At 38.0% G+C, this 22,579-nt stretch overlaps 1 protein-coding gene across 4 annotated transcripts in view; it reads left to right on the top strand.

The window, feature by feature from the left end:
• KCNN2 (potassium calcium-activated channel subfamily N member 2) overlaps positions 1–22,579 on the top strand; it is a 137,944-nt gene that overhangs the window by 14,739 nt on the left and 100,626 nt on the right. The window lies entirely within an intron of this gene.

Raw genomic sequence — 22,579 nt, 5'->3', positions numbered from 1 at the left:
GAGGTCTCGCTGCCCAAGCGGGTCTCGAACCTGCGGGCTCAGGCAATCCACTCACCTCAGCCTCCCAAAGGCGCGGGATTACAGGCTGAGCCACCGAGCCCGGCTTTTTATTATTATTATTCTGTTTTTATTAAGTAAATCCTGTAGCTTTAGTTGGGAAACAGAGCCTAGAATCTAGGAGGGTTTCAAAGCAGGGATGGGGGAGGGTAATAGTGTACTGTATTTCAAGGTAGCTACATGTTCTGATAACACAGACATTGGGTAGAGAAGGCAAATACTTGATTAGTTAGAACAGGGGAGGGCAAAGTGTAGTCCAGGGTCAAATCTACCCTCTGAATAAGTCTGGCTACATGCTTGGATTAAAAAAGTTATATTGTAACAACCATGCAGGGTTGTTCAGGTATTGTATATTGTTACTTTTATGCTACAATGGCAGAGTTTAGTAGTTTCAACAGAGACCAAATGCCTGGCAAAATAAAAATATTTAAGAGCTGAGCCTGGTGGCTCACACCTATAATTCCAGCACTTTGGGACGACTTCACAAGAGGATTCCTTGAGCCCAGGATTTCGAGGCCAGCCTGAGAGACACAGCACAAACTTGTCTCTATAAAAGTTAAAACAAACAATCAAACAACAACAACAACAAAAAAACTAGCTGCGCCTGGTGGCATGTTCCTGTAGTCCAAGCTACTCAAGAGATTGAGACAGGATTGCCTGAGCCCAGGAGGTAAAGGCTGCAGTGATCTGTGATCTTGTCACTGTGCTCTAGCCTGGGCAACAAAGTGAGATTCTGATTAAAAAAAAAAAAAAAAATTAGAGAAGAGGATAGTTAGCAAAGACAAGGAGAAACATGCCCAAAGGTATTTGTTCTGCCTTTGTATCAAAAGCTGTTTAACGTTTGCTCTGATTTTTGCCTGTTAAGGTATATGGTAGGCAGTAGTTCAGATAGACACAGCCTGGGAAATGCAGATTTCTGCAAGTGCAAGGTCTTCTGCTACAGCCCAAGATCTCAGTCTTCCTAATAGGAGCTTGCACTTGACATTGAGGTGGAATTGCAAATTCAATTAGATTTACATCATCAAGTGTAAGGGGTAGAATGGCTATAGCAGAATCTTCTGGAGCCTCGGGGCTGGGAGTCATTTTCAGGGAGGTCACTGAGGAGAGAATGGCCTTGTCTGACCCTCTGTGCTGCATAACTTAGTCTTGGAAAGCTGGATATCTCAGGTGGTAGTTTATAATGTTCTGTGACACTGTTGGGGTGACTTGCCTCCATCAGGAAGGGATGCTTGTTTTATGTTGTGAAGAAAGTCTTTTATGGTTGATTCTTCTCTCATTTCATATTTTATAATTTAAAAAAGTCACAAATTAAGGTGGGAATCAGGAAAGAGTGCTTTTGTCTTTGGGTCTAGAGTTTTGGCAGCGTGTATAGTTTATTAATTTGCTTGTTTCTGTTCCCAGTGATTAAAGTTATGTTTTGTGTAGATAATAATCTCCACTCTCAGCTGCTAACTGGGTAGCTCCCCTTGGAAGTTGCTCAAGGACCCAGCTCCACACCTCCCAACCTTGTCATTCCTCCCTGTCCTCCTGGTGGCTGCTGGTATTGCTATCTTAGGGAAGAGCACCACTGTTCACCCAGGGCCTGAAGAGGGGCCCTCGCCATTTCTCCTCTCCTGCTCACCTCTCCCAATCCCTGTGAGAGTCACTAGGATACTGTGGACACCTCCTCCCTAGTGTCCTTGGCCTTACCTCTGCTTTCTGCTAACATTCTCTGTGCTTTGATTCTGATTTCCACACTTTGGCTTTCCTAGGTCCCTCTACAATCTCTTCTGTAATTTTTTAATGAATATTTTATGAAGATTATATCACATTATATATTATATTGTGACAGTATAATATATAACATAAATGATCTATATTTCATGTATTATGTAATGTATAAAACATAAAATATAGAAAAATTATAATATCATGCATTATAAATGTCATATTATATTTTGTATTTATATCATTTTATTTTTATAGTTGACTTAGTATTTTTCTTTAAATGAACTCACTTCTTTTAACCTCATCTTAAGTAACAGTATCCATGAAATTATGGATTGTGGTACAATTACCTATGTTTTCTAATACACAATAAAGTAAAACTGTAAATAGACAGCATGTATCTTAGACTCATCTCAGAGGAACATGGACACTCCTTTTGGGAATTTCCATGTTGGCTGTTGCCCTTGTCCTTGTTAACATGTGTTAATGTTATCTCCTCCTTCCAGTTCGCTGGCTACCTCTTCCTGCTTCTTTCTGGTAGTCCATGCTCTCTGCTGTTGCAAGAATGTCTGCCCCAAACATAAACCTGATGCTGTCATAATGATTCCATGGCTGTCTGTCATTTCAGGGTGACAGTCCGTGATGCAGATTCCTGCATTTAACACAGAGATAGAGAGCACCAAAGTGAAAGGGAATATGATTCAAACCCAGTTTTTCCTAACTTCTTAGCTGTGATTTCTGACAACCTGTTAACAGCTCTCGTCTGTAAAAATGAGGGTAATAGGGCCTATCTCACTAGCGAATGTGAGAATTATATGGTGCTTAGCCTAGTGTTGGACACATACTAATCACAGACTGTAGCATTAGTATTGCTTTATTGTGTTTGCCATAATTAGTCATGGCCTCTGTGATCCTTAGTTTCTCATATGCAACTGAGGATGTGGCATCATAGGGTTTGTTAACATTGCATGATGAAGTTGAAGGGCCACTAGGGTGAGAGAAAGTAATGAGGTGCCTGGTATGACATGTGACCTTAGGGATCCACTAGTGGAGGCCATTATTACAACATTGTTTCCGAGACTCTGTCTCTTACCTTGACTGTTAGCTCCCTGAGGGCAAGTGTCACATTTAATTCTGCTGAACATTCTCAGGGTCAAGCTGTCCAGTGGACAGACCAGAAGTGGATGTGTCAAGGGTGCATGCATCTTGTGTGAAGTAGTCATCCAAACAGTCCCTGTGTCTTCATCTGGGATGTGGGGGCAGCCTTTCCTGCTCCTTCTGAGTTTACCAAAGGCTAATTGAGGATGTGGGTAAAATAATCTATTTCAAAAGAAGGGGTTGTGGCAATCTAATATACTAACAATAGTTTAATTAATGTGTCTTTTCTTAGCATAAACTCTACTCTTTTGTATTTTTCTGCGATAATGTTCTATATCACCAAAGAAATTAAACTTTCAAAACTATTTCTATTGAGTTTGATTTAAATTATTAAAATAGATAATAAAATGTATGGAAGTGTAGTCATATACCATTGGTTGAAATTATTGCAAGTGTATTCATTTTTATTATTTACAGCATATTAAAAGAGACATATTTTGTAGTTTGGGTATAAGATTTGGCTGGAAGAAGTCAGAGAAAAAAATCTGTTCAGATGCAGTGGTGCTGTGCTTATTAAGTATTGGTAATTTTAGGATGGTGGTGAGAATCAGAGGGCTCTAATAGGTGTCAGATTTGCATTAGTAACTCTGCTGATGTACCAAGGGCCAGAGACCCCTTTTTGGGCATCCCTCCATCCCCTACAAGCGTATCACAGTGTCTCCCACTGTGGTTGCCCTGTTCTACTTGTTGATCTTTACAATATACCCTGACTTTTCAGCTCACCCCAAACACCACCTCCTCTGTGAAACCTTACCTGATTATTTCTGACATCTTTCTCTCGTCTTTTCCCAAGCAACGTTTGCGTTTGTTTGTTTGTTTGTTTGAGGTTTTTTTGTTTGTTTTTTAAGTTGGAGTCTCACTCTGTCACTCAGGCTGAAGGGCAGTGGCATGCTCCCGGCCACCGCAGCCTTGACCTGCTGGATTTTGGCGATCCTTCCACCTCAGCCTTCCATGTAGCCAGAACTAAAGGCACTCGCTACCATGCCCAGCTGATTTTTGATTTATTGTAGAGACTAGGTCTCGCCAAGTTGCCCTGGTGGGTCTTGAAACCTGTGGGCTCAAGCAGTTCTCTCGTTTGTTCGGCCTCCCAAAGTGCTGGGATTATAGGCTGAGCCACCGAGCCTGACCTGCATTTGTTGCTGGCTGTGAATAGTTGAGTGTTTGAGTGTCCTTGAATTGTTTCCTGTGGATATGCTTTACCTTCTCAAGGGCAGTCACCTGCCTTTTTTTGCCCCTGAAGCTGCAACATAAGCCACACCCATGTGTGCTGCTATCTGGTGTTGTGAAACTAAACTAGGGGAGTGAGAAGACAGGAGCTAGTCCTCATCTGTCATCCACATCCATTTCCAACAGTGCCAAGACAATGCTGGGAAGCAGGGAGTAGGTACCTATCTGTTGATGGCTCAGATTCATTTTTAACCTGGAATAATATGATAGTGTTTATGGATCTAGGCAAGTGTCCTTGCAAGAAGATGGCAGGTTATCATTCTACTCATAAGTGAGCCATGAGATTAATATTCTCTGCTGTTGCCTGTATTTTAATCATGCCTCAGAAATAGGCTTTGAAAATATCTGTACAGTGGGTTGCAACATAGAAGACCCTGGCCTACATTTTTTGTTTTTATTTATCTTTATTGCTATCCTACAGTGCTATCTTTGCCTTCCATGACTGTTAAAATGGGTTTTCCAGCTTTTCAGTTAGACTTAAAGGAGACCATCCCTGGCATCTGTTATCTCTATCTCCCAAGTCAGTGCCACCTCTCGTTCTTTCTATGATACATGGCCATTAGAGAGGTTTACTAAACAAATTTCTGCCTGTAGTGGAAATTCCCCAGCCTAAACCCAAGTCAGAATTCTTTAAAGTGTAGATATTGACATGAGATTATTTCTCCTCCGGGGAAAATAGTAGCTCTCTTGTCTTGTTTTTACTCACATGTTGACTTTTATGCCCTCTGTGCCTGTGTGATTGCATTAGGTGACTCTAGTAACTCTGCTTTGAGGTACTTGACATAGATGCTTTTCTCTCTGGATGTCAGAGACAGAAAAATAAAGCTAATGGAGAAAGCCATCAGGACAGCATGTCTCTTCTTCTCTGGCATCAGTAGTTCTCTTGTCTTACGAGAGACCTTTTTTCCCCTTGCCCATTGGTGCCACAAAACAAATTTTATACCACAAAACAACTGCTCCCACAGTCCGGTCATATGTCCATCCCTGGAAATTGATCCCTCCAAGAATTCGCAGCTTGCTTCTTTTAAGCCCATGTGATTAGGCCTGTCCATGTTTAGAATTTCTCTCTGGACTGTTTGTGTATATAAAGCCTCTAGTTTAGAAAACTGTTTGGGTGAACTTTTTTGCCAATGTGTGAAACTTCTTGAGTCTAGCAGATGAGATTAATAGAACAAATGAATATCTTAGTAATTATGTGTCAATTAAAAATAAATAGATAAATCTAAATCTAAAGGCTTAAAGAAAAAAAATTAGTATCTTACAAAATTGTTTTCCAATTTGCCCAGGTGTTAAGGCATAATAATCTAACTACTCTATGACCTTTAGTGGAAGAATGATTTAACTGAGTTTTGTGCAGTTATCTTAAGGATTGGGATACACTTTTCTTAGTCTAAGTCCCCTGTTTTTGAATTTGAGCCTCCTCCCTACAGTGGAGTATGTATGTGCAGACCCTGTATTTTCTCATCACTGTCTCATTCAAATAGTATTTGGTGATTCTCTCAAAGATTAGATGTGGTGGCAAAAGTAATGATGAGATTAAAGTGGTCTTCTTTAAGGAATATACTAAAAGATGGACTGTGTGAGGGTAAATATGGTCTTAGAAGAGAAAGTGAGGCAAAGAGAAGACATTAGAAGACATAGTTAGCTCCATATGATGCATTTGGGTGCATGTGGCATAGGGACAGAGACCACCAATGACACTAATGCGGAGGATTTTTATGAAATATAAAAGAGAAGTCAGGATTTGTTAGCTTCATGCTTTATGGCTATTTTTTTGGAAAGGTAAAATAACTACTGTGTAAAAAAATGACTAATAGGTATCATGTGCCTGTTGAGACCAAGCACTGTGCTAGGTACATTATACACAATGTCTCATTTCGTCTAAATTGCAATTCTTATTCAGCTAGAAAGTAGCAAAGGTGAGAATGAGATTCACATTTGTGACTTTAAAGATTCTTTTCTTTTTGCAACATGGACTTTACTGTTAGGTATGATTTTATCTGGAATGTCTGAGAAAAGTTATACTATTCTTTTTGTCAGTTATAACCAAAAAATAAAGGAACCATCTCTTAAAAACTTATGTTCAAACATTTGGCTTGCTTTAATATAGATGAGGGAGGTAGTTTCCTCTGAATTTTACGTTATGTTACCTTTAATTCACCACAGTAGATTTTAAGGAAACTGGTAGAACAGTCTTTGTCCATAATTAGTTGTTCTATGAAATATGTCTTATTTAGTATTTGTCTTCTGTCTCTAGGGGGAAAAGCCACAGTCATGGGATAGAAGCCAATACTCAATTATCCATGAAAAGTGAAGCAGAGGATGGAAAAGAATGCTGATGCCTGTAATAAAATCTGGCTGTTATCTGAGTCTATGCCATAGGTGTTCTCCAGACTGGGAGTCCCATCTCAATCCCCTAATTCGGGTCTGATAGCTTTTTCTTTGACATTCTTCTTCTCTTCTTTCTTTTCTCTTCTCTTCTCTTCTCTTCTCTTCTCTTCTCTTCTCTTCTCTTCTCTTCTCTTCTCCCTCTTTTCTCCTTCATCTCTCCTCCTTCCTTTTCCTTCTTCTTACTTCTTTTTCTTATTCCGTCTCCCCCTTTCTCCTCTTTCATCTTCCTCTTCCTTCTCTTCCTCTTCTTCTTCTTCCTCTTTCTTTTCCTCCTCTTTCAAGATAAGGTATTGCTATGCTGCCCAGGTTAGTCTTGAACTCCTAGCCCAAAGGGACTATCCCACCTCAGTCTCCAAAGTTGTGAAATTACAGGTATGAGCCACCATGCCCAGCAACATACTTCTTTAGGGTAGACACATACCCAACCAAACTAAGTGGCATGGTAGTCCAGAAAAAGTTCTCTGACAATCTCTACAATAATACTAGGTGTAATATTCTAGGTGCAAATGTCCAGTAGGCTTTTTCTCACATGCCAACTCCTATAAAATGATTCTCACTGCCTGGAGCACAGTATTGAGTGAGATTCTGTAGGTCACAGAAAGAGCTGCACTGGAAAGGACCTGAATGATTAATTATGTCTGCCATGACTGTGGTAGATAAAAGGTAGTGGTGGCCTGCATGACATATATTTGCCATCTCTTGTGGTCTATCTCTCTGCAAATAAATTATGAATCCTTCAGTAAAGAAGTTATTTTAAAAATAATCATTAAGGAAATGGTCTTAGTTTTGTTTTTTATACATACTCAAATCTTCCCTGTCTTAGAAAGTTTATTTTAATCAATGTTAAATGAATTTGGTGAGTAGAAATGTTCTATCTTATAACATTTAAGGCATACAGATATGTTGCCCCATTTTGTTTTTTTGTTAAAATTGGTGAATATGATGATCTGATCTTCTTTTCTTCCTCTCTGTGCTTCCTTCCTTCCTTCATTTCTATCCATGTTCCTCTTTTTTCCTTGCTCCCTTTTCCTCCTCTCCTTCATAACATCATAGAAGTTAGTCCCCAGTCACCAAAAATTTTGGTTTTTTGTTGTACTGTTGCTAATTTGAAACTTACAAATACATATTCAACTTGACTTATATAAGTGACATCTACCACAGGAACACCTTCAATGCCTATGGCATCGGATACTGTGGCAGAAAAACCAAGTTCCTTCTTGTGGCATATGAGGTTTTTTGTGATCTTACTACTCCTATCCCTCAACCTCATTGTTCGCTGACAGTGTGCACATATGTACACATACACACATTGTTGGAATCATCTTAACCCACTTGGAGAGCCACAACCAAAGCTGTGCCATTCTTTCAGCTTTCTGTAACTCTGTATGGGCTGTACCTTTTACCTAGAATATTCTCCTTTCCCCATGTGCCTTTGAACTCAGCTTAGGTCTCCCGCTTCTGGCAACATTTCCTGGCCCCACATACTGACCTTGTGGTCCTTCGTCTGTATTAGTATCTTATAATAATACTGATGCTAATGTAATATATAATGATGATGATGAATGTCACACTGGGTAACTGTTCAGCCTTTTCTTGCTGAGAGCTGTACCTGGATTATCTTGTCATTGTACAGCAGTTTAATGAAGTAGGCATGGAAATTGAAGCATAGAGAGGTTAAGTGACTTGCCCAGAATTATACTACTTGAGAGTGGTGGAATTTTTCAAATGGAATTTTGATGTTGATTTGCATAGATCTTCCTCCCTTGCATTATGAACTCTTAGCTGCCATGGACTATTTCACTGATTTCTGCTTCTCCACTAGTGGCTGGCATATGATATAGACTCAAATTATTATTTAATTAAATTTGGTTGAAAGTTTATTTATAATAGATGTATCTAGCCTTTCTATCACTTTCCCAAACTTTTGTATGTGGAAATATATAATAAACTGGTTTTCTTCCTTTCTTTAATTTTCCCTCAGATTTTTGTATATCATTTGCCTGTTAAAAAAGAATCATACATTCTCAAATCTTACTTTTTGGCAGTAGCCTTAGTTTTGAACTTAATATGTTAGAAAGAAATATGAAGTTTTCCCACCACTGGAAAGACTGAGTCAAGATTCATTTCTCTCATTCTTACTCTGTGTGTTTCTAATATAAGCATCTATGGAATATGAGGAAGGACAAGTGATCCTATGTGTAAATTAAAGGAGTAGTTGACTAAAGTGTCAGCAAATATATTATGTCTGGCACTTAGAATCCTTTTGCCAATGGATAGGTGCCAGTCTCTATTTCCTGCCAGTGATTTATCACAAGGTGGGTAGTTCTTATTTTTTGATAGAGAAGCTTCCTTAAGAAGTATGTGGAAGTTTACTTTCTATCATCCTTACTTTCTACATCCCACCTTTAGGGTACAGTACTTTTCTGTGAGGACAGTTACCAATCATGAAATTCTTCCTGGATATGTGTTATGCCCTGTAGCATTTAGGGTAGAAAAAAAATGGAGCCTAACATATGTTCTGGGGAAAGCCATACTTCATTGTGGCCACTCAATTAGTGCTTCTTTAATCAAGGTACAGCACTGAGGAAGACTATTGATCTAATTTTGAATCCAAAGAATACAAATTGATGATCTTTATTAAAAATCACCAACACCAGTCCTGACCATGTGGTTATTCAGAGCTAGTTCTCATGATTTGGACTTAATTACTTCCATGGCTAGTTGTGACAGACTTGCCACTTCATGGCTGTTTGTCATGTTGATTTAAAATCAGGCAAGTAACTATAATATAACAACATATGGCAACCATTAAATAGGAAAGTGGAATGTTTTAAAAGGAAAGTTTTTGGAATTCAACAGTAAGCTACACTTTAGTGCATTGCTTAACCTTGACTTTTATCAAACTGGGTTTAACATGTTTCATAATGCTCTATTCTAACTAACTTTGAGAGCTTAGCTTAGGAAAAAAAAAAAAAAACACAGCTAAAAAAACATTCCTTGTGGTTTGTTCTTAGACTTTGGGCTCTTGTATCACATGTTCCTGGCATGTGTTCCCAGTTGCAAAGAATCTGAGCAACTGAGCTTGAAGAATCATTCTAGTGACTTTCTTCTTTCATAGCCTCTTCATTGGTTTCAGCTCCAACAGAGCCTTTTTGTTGCACAACAGAAAGAAAAGAAGGAAGGCCCCACAGGCCTGTAGCCATAAGGGATACTCTGAGACTAGACTCACTGACATTTCAGAGGTGTTTATGCAGAGGTTCTCTAGCTTTTTGCCCACTAGCAGGAGAGGTTTTTTGTTTCTTCCCTCCTCCCCACCTAGATTTGATTTATCATAGGGGAAAAAGAGCATTACAGTTAAAGTTGAAATAGCCTTCATTTTCTTTCTAGCCTCCTTATCATCTTCCCATCTATAGAGACAACTGCCATTCAGAAATTCATGTGTACCCTTCTAGTCCATGCTTTTCTAAGTTCACAAAATAAAATTGTGTTTCTAAACAATATAGTATTTGCATTCCTTCAATTTTATGTAGATGCTTTGCTGTACCTATTATTTTACAACTTGCTTTTTTTCACTCAGCATTATGTTTTGGATGTATAGTTTAGTTCATTTCCATTTTTATGGCAACTGTTATTTTTGTACCTATTTCTGACATTATTTTGAGTTCATAATGTTTTCACTGTTTCTATCTTTCTCCTTTCTTTCCTTATTTTGGATGATGTGAAGATTTTTAAAAATTCATTTCTGTCTCGGGCAGTTTAGGTGTTATGCAATTTATATCCCCTCTCTTAGTAGTTACTCTTAAATTTCTAGCAAATATGTATATTTAACAGTGCTTAAAGTCCATCAGAATTTCTTTCCTTCTTCTGCACAATAGAACAACCCCTGGATGACTTCATTCTGATCTTCCTTCCTCCTTCCATCTATATTATTGATGTTCAGTATTTTGTTTATAATTCACCTTTTCAATCTCCTCTACAGTAGTCATTAAGATAATGTTGATGATTGTAATTATTTACAGTCAGTTTTTATTTAGACTTGATATCATATTTACTTGTTTATAGAAGTTTCTTCTTTCTGGTTTCCATTTCCTTCTTGCCACAGCACACTCTTTGGTTTTCTTTTCTTTTTTTCATTTTTTAAAAGATGGAGATGGGGTCTTACTCTGTTGCCTAGGCTGGAGTGCAATGGTGCAGTCATAGCTGAATGGGCTCAAGCAATCCTACTGTCTCAGCCTTCCAAGGAACTAGGACTACAGGCATGTCCAGCTAATTATTTTAGTTTATTTTTTTGTAGAGATGAAGTCTCACTATCTTTCCCAGGCTGGTTTTGAACTCCTGACCTCAAACAATCCTCCCACCCCAGCCTCCCAAATTACTGAGATTAGAGGCATGAGCCACCATACCTGGCCCCACAGTACACTCTTTAATAGTTACTGTTGTTCTCGATCTTTGTGTGTCTGAGAATGTCTTTCATCTTTTCCTTCCTGAAAGGTAGCTTGCTTTTGTGTAGACTTCTAGACTGACCATTATTTTGTTTTAGTACTTTGATTACAATCGCCTATTTCATATCAATTTTCATTTTAACGATCTGAATAGAAATATTTCTAAAATTTGACATAGGCATAGCAATTCTACACACCCCTACACCAAAAAGAGGATCAGTTAAATCTCCCAGAGTCTTCATTGAGGTCAGCACTGTTATTTGGAACATGAGACTTTGCATTGTGTTATGATGCAGTGATGTTCTTTGGTGGTTGAAATATGTAAGAATGTTGGTCTTTCATTAAATAAATTAAGCCTGTTGGGTTTTGTGAGATCTTGTATCTGCATGTGTGTGGGTGTGTATGTGTGTGTGTGTCTTTGCTTTCTGTCAATATTTGTTGCTGCAACTGATTTACTAAATGTAACAGACCACTTCCTTCAGTCAGCTGTTTCCTTCTTCATTGTATATATTTTGTTTCTCCTTTGCTGAAAGCTAGGACTCTGGATAACTGAACTGGTCAAGAATATATGGGTTCATTTAATATTGTCATTGGTATTATCTCTGCATTCTTCCTGAAAGGATTTTATACTGGCTAAATATGTGATGCGTGGCAGTATACTTATTACGGACACAGAAGCCAGATTGCTTGGGTTTATAACCTGACCCCTATTTCAGTAACCCTTGTGAATACCTTAACTTCTGAGCCTGTTTTCTCATCTTGAAGATGGGGATAACTGTAGTATACATGTCCTTGAGTTTTTGTGTGTTTTATATGAATTAATACACGTAATGGGCTAGAGCAGTGCCTGGCCCTACTAACATGTGGCGAGTGAAGCACACTTTAAGACAACTTCCAAGTTTCATCTCAATTACCCTGTGGAATGTGAGGTTCTGTACAATTGAAGTTAAAAAAAAGTTTTCAGAATGAAGAACATCCAACTTGGAGAAAGCATAAACTAGGACAAAGTCTATTTCTGTTACCACAGGGCATTGAGTAATGTGCATGTTTATTTAAATATTTGCTTCTGCCACAGAAAGTAGAAGGTCATCTAAGATCATCAGGGAGTAAAGATGTGACATTGTAGAAATTATAATGTAAATTAGTGGGTGTTTATTAACTTTATAAATGTTTGATTTATCTTCAACTTTCAGCATAGCCTGATGCCCCCATCAAACGATGTGAACGCTAGAAGACCTGAACTTTAGCTTCATTTTTTTCAGCAATTCACATTGTGACCATGACCAAATTCTTTCAGTTGCCTGTGCTTTAATTGAACTTTTATAAGGGCAGATGAGATAATAAATGTGACCTGACTTTTAGCTAGTGTTTTTAGTGCTTAAAATAAATAAGGTGACAGTAATATGTTTTAGCTGCACAGCAATATTACTATAATGCTTCAAGTGAAAATATAGAGTTTTTATCATTTTGAATTAAATTGTTAGACTCAAATAAGTTGGCTCATATTTAATTATTCCATGACTTTAGGACTTACTAGGTTTTTAACATAATTTATTTTCCATTTACTTCCAAAAATGATTTGAGGATGTGTATCAAAATATATAGTCAAAATAAACCAATGCCAATGAATTAGTAAAAAACTGACCATGGAGGAATTTTGAGTTTCTTGTTTCCTCAAGTCTTGATTTTCATCCTTTCCAGTAACTATAATCAGTGATCTGGGTACTTGTGTTCATCTCTCCTTATTCCACCTTTAGTTAAGATTACATTTTTTGTAGACCAGTTATTGACATAGTACTAAAGTGAACGATTATGAAAAACAAACTAACATTTGTTGAGTACTATCTCAGTCAGTCTTCTTTAAGTCTTGTGAATCACCCACCTTAATAAATGAAGCTGAGGTTCAGAAAGTTGAAGTCATATTTCTGAGGTCACAGATTGAATCAGCCATGGCATGTCAGAATGAAACCTAGATCTGCTTGTCTCTAATCCTGGAGTACAGACTCATAAACCATACACCTTGTGCTTTCTGTGATATCAATGCTGTTGAGAGAACCAATGGGGGAAAATGTGTATTCTATCCTTCTGAAGAAGTTCAAACAATTTTTAGAGACAATTTGTGTAAATTCCTAATCAATATGACAAAAATTACTTGATAATACATGAATGTGCATCATATGCCTTCGTGGAGCCAGAGGAAATGTAGGCCCAGTTGTGAGAACCTATGTGAAGATTCTAATTAGGCCTTAGCAGTAGAACATGGATTCATTATAACCCTACATATCACTGGGTTCCCAGTGGATAATTCTACAATTTTGGATCTTTAGATAAAGCTCCCATCTAAAACAGAAAAGACTTTCAGAAACTCATTGTTTTAGCAATTGAGAATCCTTCTTTCAAAAATAGGTACAGCTGAAGTTACTAGGGCTCTTCCCAATGCTGATTCTGCTATAATTTGTCTTATCAATTTCCCTTCCTTCTCTTTCAATACTCATTTTCCCATTTTCATATTACAAGTTGTCAAATCATGTGCTTGCCCCTCTTGAAGGTTCATGGAATACTTTTTCATGGAGTCACTTTTTCATGGAGTCACTTTTATCAGGGTCAGCAGAGTGAGTGTTGCCTCATAATCACATAAGGCTGTTATTATTGTTATTATTATTTGTTTTTGAGCAAACTGAAGCTTAGAGAGTTTAAGTATATCACCCTAAGCCACTCAGCTAGTTAGGTGGTCAAGCCAGAAATTAAATTCAAACTTCTCTGGCTCCAAAATGTGTGTGTGTTTCCTGTGAGTCACACTACCAGATATTCAGAGCAGTTGGTTGATATTTAAAAGGCATGAACAAAAGCCACCCACCCAGAAATAACTCTACCACTCAATGGTTATTGTACTTTAAATTCCAGGATTTGAGATACAATCCTTTTGAATTGTTGGCTGCTCTCTCCATAAAGTGTTTAGGTTAATAAGTATTTTTTAATAGAACTTTGCACTGTACTTTAATGTATATTAAATTAAATACAGGCATATTTTCAACTGCTCAAAAACAGAAAATCCAACTGACAGTGGCTTTAACAAATAGAGTAGATGGCTGCTGGTTTTTAGTGGCTTAAGATATCAGAGCTGGAATTACAGTGATTCTTTTAGCCTTTTTCTCGTGATCACAAGGTGACTGCTGCAGACCCAGGTATCACCTTACTTAGGGTTGGAGGAAGGGAAGGAAGAGAGCTTTGTCAGCCATGTCTGTCATTTTTATTCAAAAAGGCAAAGACATTCTACTAAGCTCTCCATCGACCTTTTGCATATGACTTCAGGGCTGTACATAACTGCAAAAGAATCTGGGGAAATGCATATTTCTATAGTGTAGATGACCAGGAGAGGAGGGGAATAGTATTGGGTTAGCCACTTCATAGTATTGCCCACAATATATGGTGTGTTCATTTCATCATTACAACTACTTTCCAAGACAGCAAATGACATTATATCAATTTTGCTGATGATGGAAATAAGGCCAATACAGTCTGAATAACTTCCCGTCATATAATGAGTTAGTAGCATATCAGGATCTGAACCTTAGTTTCCTGTATTCCTGAACATTTTTTCTCCATACTTTTCTCTCAGAGAAGAATTGGCAATTCAGACATTAATATTTTACTGCGCTGGGCTCGGTGGCTCAGCCTGTAATCCTGCGCCTTTGGGAGGCTGAGGTGAGTAGATTGCCTGAGCCTGCGGGTTCGAGACCCGCCTGGGCTGGCGAGCCCTCATCTCTACAATAAATCAAAAAATTAGCCGGGCATGGTAGCGTGCGCCTGTAATTCCGGCTACTCAGAAGGCTGAGGCGGAAGGATCGCTGGAGCCCAGCAGGTCGAGGCTGCGGTGGCCGGGAGCAGCCCCTGCATTCCAGTCTGGGCGACAGAGTGAGACTCCAACTCAAAATTATTTGGTTTCAAATTATTTCTCTTTGGATGTAGAAAAGTTTCAGGGTTTGTGTCCAGGGCTGCTGGAATGGGTATGAGGCTACAAAGGAGAGAGGAAGTTTTAGGATGGATGGTGAGGGGATGACAAGCATCAACTTTGCTCATTTCTTCTGAGTTTTGCTGAGGACTGGTGAATTCTAAACATAGCTCTTCTGGTTTTCATTCGTTCATTCATTCATTTATTCTTCCTGTGGAGCTGAGTTGAGAGTCTTGGAAGAAATCTCGATGAGACCATTGGAAATTCTTGCCCTCTACCTCATCAACAAGGGTAACTGCACAATAAATATCTGTATACCTAACCCTTAACTGTACCCCACAACTTTAAAATAAAAAATATATACTAAATAAAAAATGAAAAGAAAAGTACAAAGAGGAGAGAAGAATCTAAAAAAAAAAAAAATCTTGCCCTGTCTGTCCTTTGACCTACTATGTGACTGGTGATGGTGCTCTAACTTTCTTGTTGACTGTGTTCTGGCAATGCCTAGTAAGAACAAAATAAAAAACAACAAAAACCCCCATACTTTATTATTTAACTTGTCTCTGTAGTGGTTGCTTTTCTGTGTTTCATCCAAATGCTAGTTTCTAAGGAAGGACGGTCTTATTTTGAACGAACACATTTTGTTGTATTTTCGCTTGGCACCATTATTCAAGCGATGTCCTAAAACTGAATTTGGCAATGAATGAACATATTTCTTTGTATTTCTGCTTGGGACCACTATTCAAGCGATGTCCTAAAACTGAACTTGAAAGTGAATAAACACATTTCTTTGTGTTTCTGCTTGGGACCATTATTCAAACGCTGTCCTAAAACTGAATCTGGGAGTTTATAGTCCACAGTTATGTGGAGATTCCAGTGGGTTAGGTGCCATACACAGTTCTATAATGTGGCCTCTTCTGATTCTTCTTTTGTATTTCTTCAACATCTTCACCCCTCTGTTATAACACTTTCCACAGGCACATATTTAAATATAAATTTAAATACAAATCCTTCATTCATATTGCTCTTCCTCATCCGACACTAAGAGACTTTTTAATCTTTGTATCCACAGAACCTTACAAATAGAAGCTTTCAGTAGGTGAATTTTAAAATTTTTGGTTTTAGTGAATATTTGGTTTAAAGGTTAACCAAGAAATCTTATTAATTTTTATTCATGCTGTTGAAGACAGTTATGTAATGTAATGCTAAATATTTTGTCTGAGTAAGCAGGATATTTTAGATATAAATTGGATTCAGTGTGTTTGGTTCCATACACTATCATTCTACACATCAGTTATTGCTTTCTAGTTTTGCATTTTTTCACACATAGACTATTTGTTGGGATGATTTGGGTGTCTAATGACCTCATTCATTCTCATTCTTTCTTCTTCTCTTTTTTAACGATAACTGTCTCTACCTTTTATTATTAATTAACATATTTGTTTATCATATGGTCCCCAGATTAAAAAGTATCAACTATTATATGATTTAAAAGTTTCATTTCCATATTTTGTCCCTAGTCACTCAGTTCACTTTCCCTAAGTGACTCATTGATTTCTGAAGTATTCTTTCAGAGATTTTTTATGCACATGCAAATCAAATACACATTCTCCCCTTTAACAAATTGCACAAATCGTGGCATATACTTCGCTTAAAAAAAAAAAACCACACAAAAAAACAAAATATCTCACTACTTACTAAGCTACTCTCTTTAATAGCATATAACAACTTTCCTTACTTGTTTTCAATGGCGTACTGTTCCATTTTTTGGACATCTATAATTTTTTTAGCCCATTTTCTTATTAGATTATTCAGATTATTTCCAGTCTTTTGCTAATATACAAGCAATGCTGCAGCAAATAATCATATACATTCACTATTTTTCACTCATGCAAATATACCAATATGACAGATTTCACTCTAAGGAAATGGAATTGCATAGTCAAAGAGGGCGTGCATTTATAACCTGATAAATCATCCTCCTCAGGAGTTGTATCTATTAACACTTCTCCCTGCAATATATGTGAGATCTGTTTCCTCACACATTTTATAGTATAGCATGTTATAAAACTTTTAGATCTTTTTTTCAATCTGACAAGTCAAACAATGGTATTTAATTTTCCTCTTATGCTTGAGGTTGGGCATCTCTTTTTAATAGGTTTAAGAGCCATTTTTATTTTATTTTCCACAATGTGATTGATGTTTGTATCCTTTATTCATTTTTCTGCTGCATTGCTTGTCTCTTTCTTAAGAATGTGTAGGAACTTTTGCATATTAGGGAAATTAGGCCTTTGTGATAGGAGTTGTGAACATTTCACCCATAGTTTGGTGTTTTTTGTTTGTTTGTTTGTTTTTCTTTTTACTCTGTTTATTGTGCTTTGGTAAGTGGCAGAAAACAAAAATTTAGTGCAGTTGAATGTATCAGTGTGTTCTTTTAAGGCTCTTGGGTTTGTGTCAGAGTTCCAAAAAAGGCGTTCCTTTATCTGCGGTTCCAACATAATCCTACATGATTTTTTTTATACTTTAGTAGTTTCATTTTTTTATCTAGATCTTTTATACACTTGGAGTTTTCCTTGACTATTGGGTATGAGACATGGATTCAACTTTACTTTTCTCCATATGGCTCCTTAGTTGTCCCCAAATCATTTTTCAATAAGCTGTATTTTCCCCTCTGAGAGTCTACCTTTGTAATATTATGTAATTCTCAGTGTATTGAGTTTATTTGGACTTTCTGTTCTGTTCCTTTGGACTCTTAGTTACATTATGTGCCAGTACCACGTGACTTTCATTATTAATTTGTTTTAAAATCTACTGTGGCTGCTTGTTATTTTTCCTTTTCAGAATTTTCCTGGCTATGTATTCTACTTATCTTACTTTCTTGTCAAATACATGACTATGATTATTTTATCTCATGTATATTTTTAAGACACAGTTTTGTGCTGAGCACTGACCTGGATTATTTTCTAGAAAGGAAACACAGGCTATGTAAGACACTGTCTTAGACCACAAGAGCTTGCAGCCTATTGAGCTTGGAAGAGTATCTGCAGAAGATAGACAGGGCTTCTGCAGCTGAGTTCCTACCTACACCAGTAGGTGACCTGATCTTGCAGCAGGCCCCTCCCACTAAGCTTCAGACCATTTTGTGATGATGACGCTTACTGCCAGTAATCTTACACAGTGAGTTTGAGTATATTCTATTTTGGATACCTAAGAAAAGAGAAAACAGTTGCACTGGAAGGTTCAGTCTTGTGGTAAGATATATTCTGAGGGCATATTCTCTGATATGTCTGTGAGTTACTTTAGACCTCTGCCAAGACTTTTAACCACTGTTGTAGAATTAAAAGTGGATAATTTTGTACATTTTTCTAAAATATTTCTTCTTTTAACATAAGAATAAAAAATGAAAATAGAGATATTTTAATATTAGTCCTTCTGACTCCCCTACAAGTCATGTATATTATAAAGATATATGGAATGTAATGGTAATATTTCTATAGTTGGATTTTAATACTTGACATTGAATGAGTTGTTGAATGATTGTGATGTTTAGAATGTTTTTATATTCTCTATAAAATGTTGAGGGCAGTAACATATCTCTAGATCCAGTAAATACTACTTCACAGTTTGCGGTTGACAACGCTCACCCTTGACTCCTGGAACAACACTTTCTTTCCTTCCTGCTTCACAGCCTGCTACTTTTTAGATCCTCTTATGACTTGACCTTCCAACCACCCTCCACATTTGGGGTTCCTCCAGACTTGGCCTTCAGTATTCTTCTCTTCACTTTCTGTAATTTTTTCTTGAATTTCACAAAACTCATCAAACTACTACTGATGCCTCCCAAATTTATTTCAGTAGTCCAGACTTTTCCTCAGTGATTTGCATTTGTTTCTGCCCACTTGGGATCTGTACTTAGATATCAGTGGTTAAAATGGAACCTTTAATTTCTTATCTCACTCCACACATGGGACCCATTGTACTCAGGAAATGTCACCATCATCTATTGTGTTACTCAGGTTAGAAACTCAATTGCCAGCTATGAGTATTCTCTTTCTTTTATTGCCCCCACAGTCAGCCCATCAGCAAGTTCTAGCAAGATCTGCAAACTTTGTGTCCAGTGCACCCACTGTCTCCGTTTCCATAACAACCCTGCAGTTTAGGTCACAGAAATATCACAACCAGTCAAATGCAGCAGTCCTTCCTAACTTGTAGCCTGCCTTCCACATTTGCCTCTCTCCACTCCAGTTTCCCCAAAGCAGTCCAGATGAGTCTTTTAAGATCATGTTATTCCTCTGCCTAATACCTTTCAGTGGGTTTCCACTGTGCTTTGGATGAGATCTAGTCTTGATATCATGACCAAGAAGGGCCTACACATATCTGGTCCCAGCTGGTCTCTTCAAACTCATCTCCTTTCACTCTGCCCCTTTGACCATTAAGTTTCAGCTACTCCAATATGCCTTTATTTTCCTATGCATGCTAAGCTTTTATAAAACCCAAAGCGTTTACATGTGTCATTTCTTCTGTCTAGAATGCTTTGTTTTTCTTGGTTGTTTACATGACTGGTTTTTCTTTTAATTGAGGTTTTGCATTAAACGGTGTTTCTCTAGAGGTCTTCCTTGATGACCATATCTGCTGTCGTCTCCAATTTGTTCTCTATTTCATCTCTTATTTATTTCCTTCATAGCAGTGTCCGAAGGCATAATTACTTTATAAAATTATTAAATTGCCTTAAGTCTGCTTTTCTGACATTGTATTTCTTTGCTAGTGAAAGTTAGTTTTAATGGGCAGACCTCTGTCTGCCATAATTGCTATTGTATAGCTAGTACCATAACACTGAGCCCAATACATAGTATTCAATACACTGGATATTTATTAAATACATTAATAAACAAGTAAACAACATTGAGGGTAGAGATTATGAAGAGAGTAGAAGAAAACATTTCTTCCTCAACTTTAGCACTGAAATGTATGCTAGGATGAAAGAAAACCAAAAATAAAATCATTTTTAGGTATTAAGACCCCTGATAGTAAAAAGCAATTATGTAATAGAAATTTTTGTCTGTGGAAGTTACCAAAGAAGAAAGTTGTGTGGACTTCCTATGGAATTGCAAAATTTTTCTGCTACAATGACTTCTTAGTAGCATGTGTTTTCTATAAGTTTGAAATATGTCATAGGTTTCACTTACATTATGCTTTATTATTCTCATCTTCCATGAGCACATTTAATTGACATTAGAACCTATCCTGTGATTAGGATAGTCACTGTTAAATGAGACACAACAAGGCAGTTCATTCATCAAGCATTTATTATCCTCTGCTGGGTGGACATGGCTCTTTTTCTCAAGGAACCTCACAGACAAGTAGGGCTGACAGTCTGATAAGGAAATCCTTATTGTCCTCTGTGGCAGCATTGATAAGAGGCACATGTTAGAATCAAAGGAGGGAATTTTAAGACTTTGGTGGGGCATGGACTACTATATCCTAAAGGAAGTGAGTGGAGTTTGGTCTTGAAGGAATACAAATTTTCAAGATGCAGACTTTCCAAGCCATAGAACAGAGAGCACAAAGACCCAGAAGCGTGGCTAGGGTAGTATGTTCTGGAATATGTAACTATTAGGAAATATAAGGAGAGTAATAGGCAGTGAGGTTAGAGAGATAGGCAAAACCATATTGCAGAACACCTGGTATGCTGTGGGTGTAGATAAGACTTTACCCATCCTCGGCAGTGGGGGCCGGGGGCATTGAATGATGTTAACCTTGACAGTAATTTTAAGTAATATGTAACTTAAAATTTAAGAACATGATTAGAGATCGGAGGATGGTCTCCAGTAGGAGGGATCTGGCAATGAGAGAGTAAAGGATGAGATCACCCAGGAAGGTACAAATTGAGAGAAGAGTCAGAGATGCACCCCAGGAGAGTGAGCACACTTAGAATGGGGAAAAAGACACTGAGATCCTGGAGGGTGGCAGTAGATTAAAAAAAAAAAAAGCAACATGTCACAGAAGCCAAGGAAACAGATGTCCCTTTTTAGGAAGGCAAGAGGGACAAGTCAAGTAAGGTAAAAATTAAAATGGGAAGATTGAATTTCATAATTAAGGTACCCATAATGACAAATAGCAAGAGTGGTGATGGTGAGCTGATGGGGGCAAGATCTGCCTGAGGGGTGTTTGGGGATGGAGAAGTGAGAAAACAAACACAACCCAGGGCAGACGTGGAACTAGCCCTGGTTCTCTTTGTTTTTGTTGTTTAGTTTTTAGTACAGGCTAAGTATTTGACTTTGTATGGTCTGCTGAGGTCCAGGAACTAGGCTATTAGTGCCAGAGAACTGGATTTTGCTGTAACATTGCTTTAGACACATGAAGCAAAAAGAGAAGGGAAATAAGGAGGAAAGCATACAGATGTAGGTAAGTTTGTGGCTGAAGTATGAACTAGAGGGTATTTCCTCTGATATTGGGGGGGAAAGTATGTGCTGAGGAAGAGGTGGACAAAGGCGGCCATGGAGGAGACAGATGTTATGGGGATGAGGGAATGATCACAGGGTGACACTGAGGTTCATCTGAGCTTGTTGGCACAGGTGAATGGTGGCCCCAGACCATCTGCAGCATCCTGGACATCAGATTCCAGATTGGGAGTACCTAGGCAGGCCCATTAGAAGATAAAGGGAGAGGCGGCTGAGAATGGTAGTGGGATTACGGTTGAAGCAATGTGACTCAGGAGAGAACCTGCCTAGTGAGGGAAGTGAACGGAGGGGTAATGAAAAGGGACCTGAAGAAATAGAGTGAGGATAGCGGAGCAGGGGCGTTTGGAAGGATATAAGGAGGACCAGTCCTGGAAGGCAGGAGGCTGCTGGTAAGCAGTATATCAAAATAGCACATCTAGGCTGGCATTTCTTTACCAGTTACCTGGGAAGGTACTTACCCTGAGTTTATACTGCTATTGTCCAGGATAGTATGGGGACTGCCTCTCTTGGAACTGTGCTCAGAATCTGCCACACAGCTTTTGACTATTCAGAGCCTTGGTGATTCTTAGCCCTTTTGGAGGTGGATTTGATTTTTGCAAACTGCTAAGTCATTCAGAGCCAAATGTGGTGAAAAAAGTAGACAATCAAGCTAGTCATACCATTTTTGGTAGGAATAGAAATGTGAATTTAAGGAACAGTACTTTTTTATGTGGCTTGTAACAGGCGATGATAGTAATTTCTAAAGAGAGCAATGACAGCATTGTTGGAATGTCTATGGCTTCTCAAAACAAAGGTCTTCCTAGTACATGAAACTCTGAGTGTTGCAGTATGGTTGGTACCCCTGACTTCCTGGCCCTAAAAGCCAGTAGCCTCCACAAGTCCCTGTGGCAGTCAGAATAGCCACAACATATTTCTAAATACCTCTGGCTGTCTTTGGACTGCCAGGGCCTGGTAGATTTGTTTACAGAAAGCCAGGGAAGTGGGGTAGAGACTCTTTTCTGTCTCTTCCACTCTTTATTTTTGCTGTCTCTTCCTTTTTTTTTAAGTTTTTTTAAAAAATGTGTTTGGTTTTTTTGATTGTGGTATGAGAAATGACAGAAAAAGGAATCTTTGTTAAAGAAAGTTTGAACACAAATTAATAATTCAAGGGAAGACTATGGGAGAATAAAAGAAAAGAGAAGGAA

Source organism: Carlito syrichta, unplaced genomic scaffold (genome assembly GCF_000164805.1).
Source record: "Carlito syrichta isolate Samal-C Ts95f unplaced genomic scaffold, Tarsius_syrichta-2.0.1 Scaffold309104, whole genome shotgun sequence".
NCBI classification, from domain to species: Eukaryota; Metazoa; Chordata; class Mammalia; order Primates; family Tarsiidae; genus Carlito; species Carlito syrichta.
The sequence above is the reverse complement of the archived record's forward strand: the minus strand, read 5'-3'. Positions and strand labels throughout refer to the sequence as shown.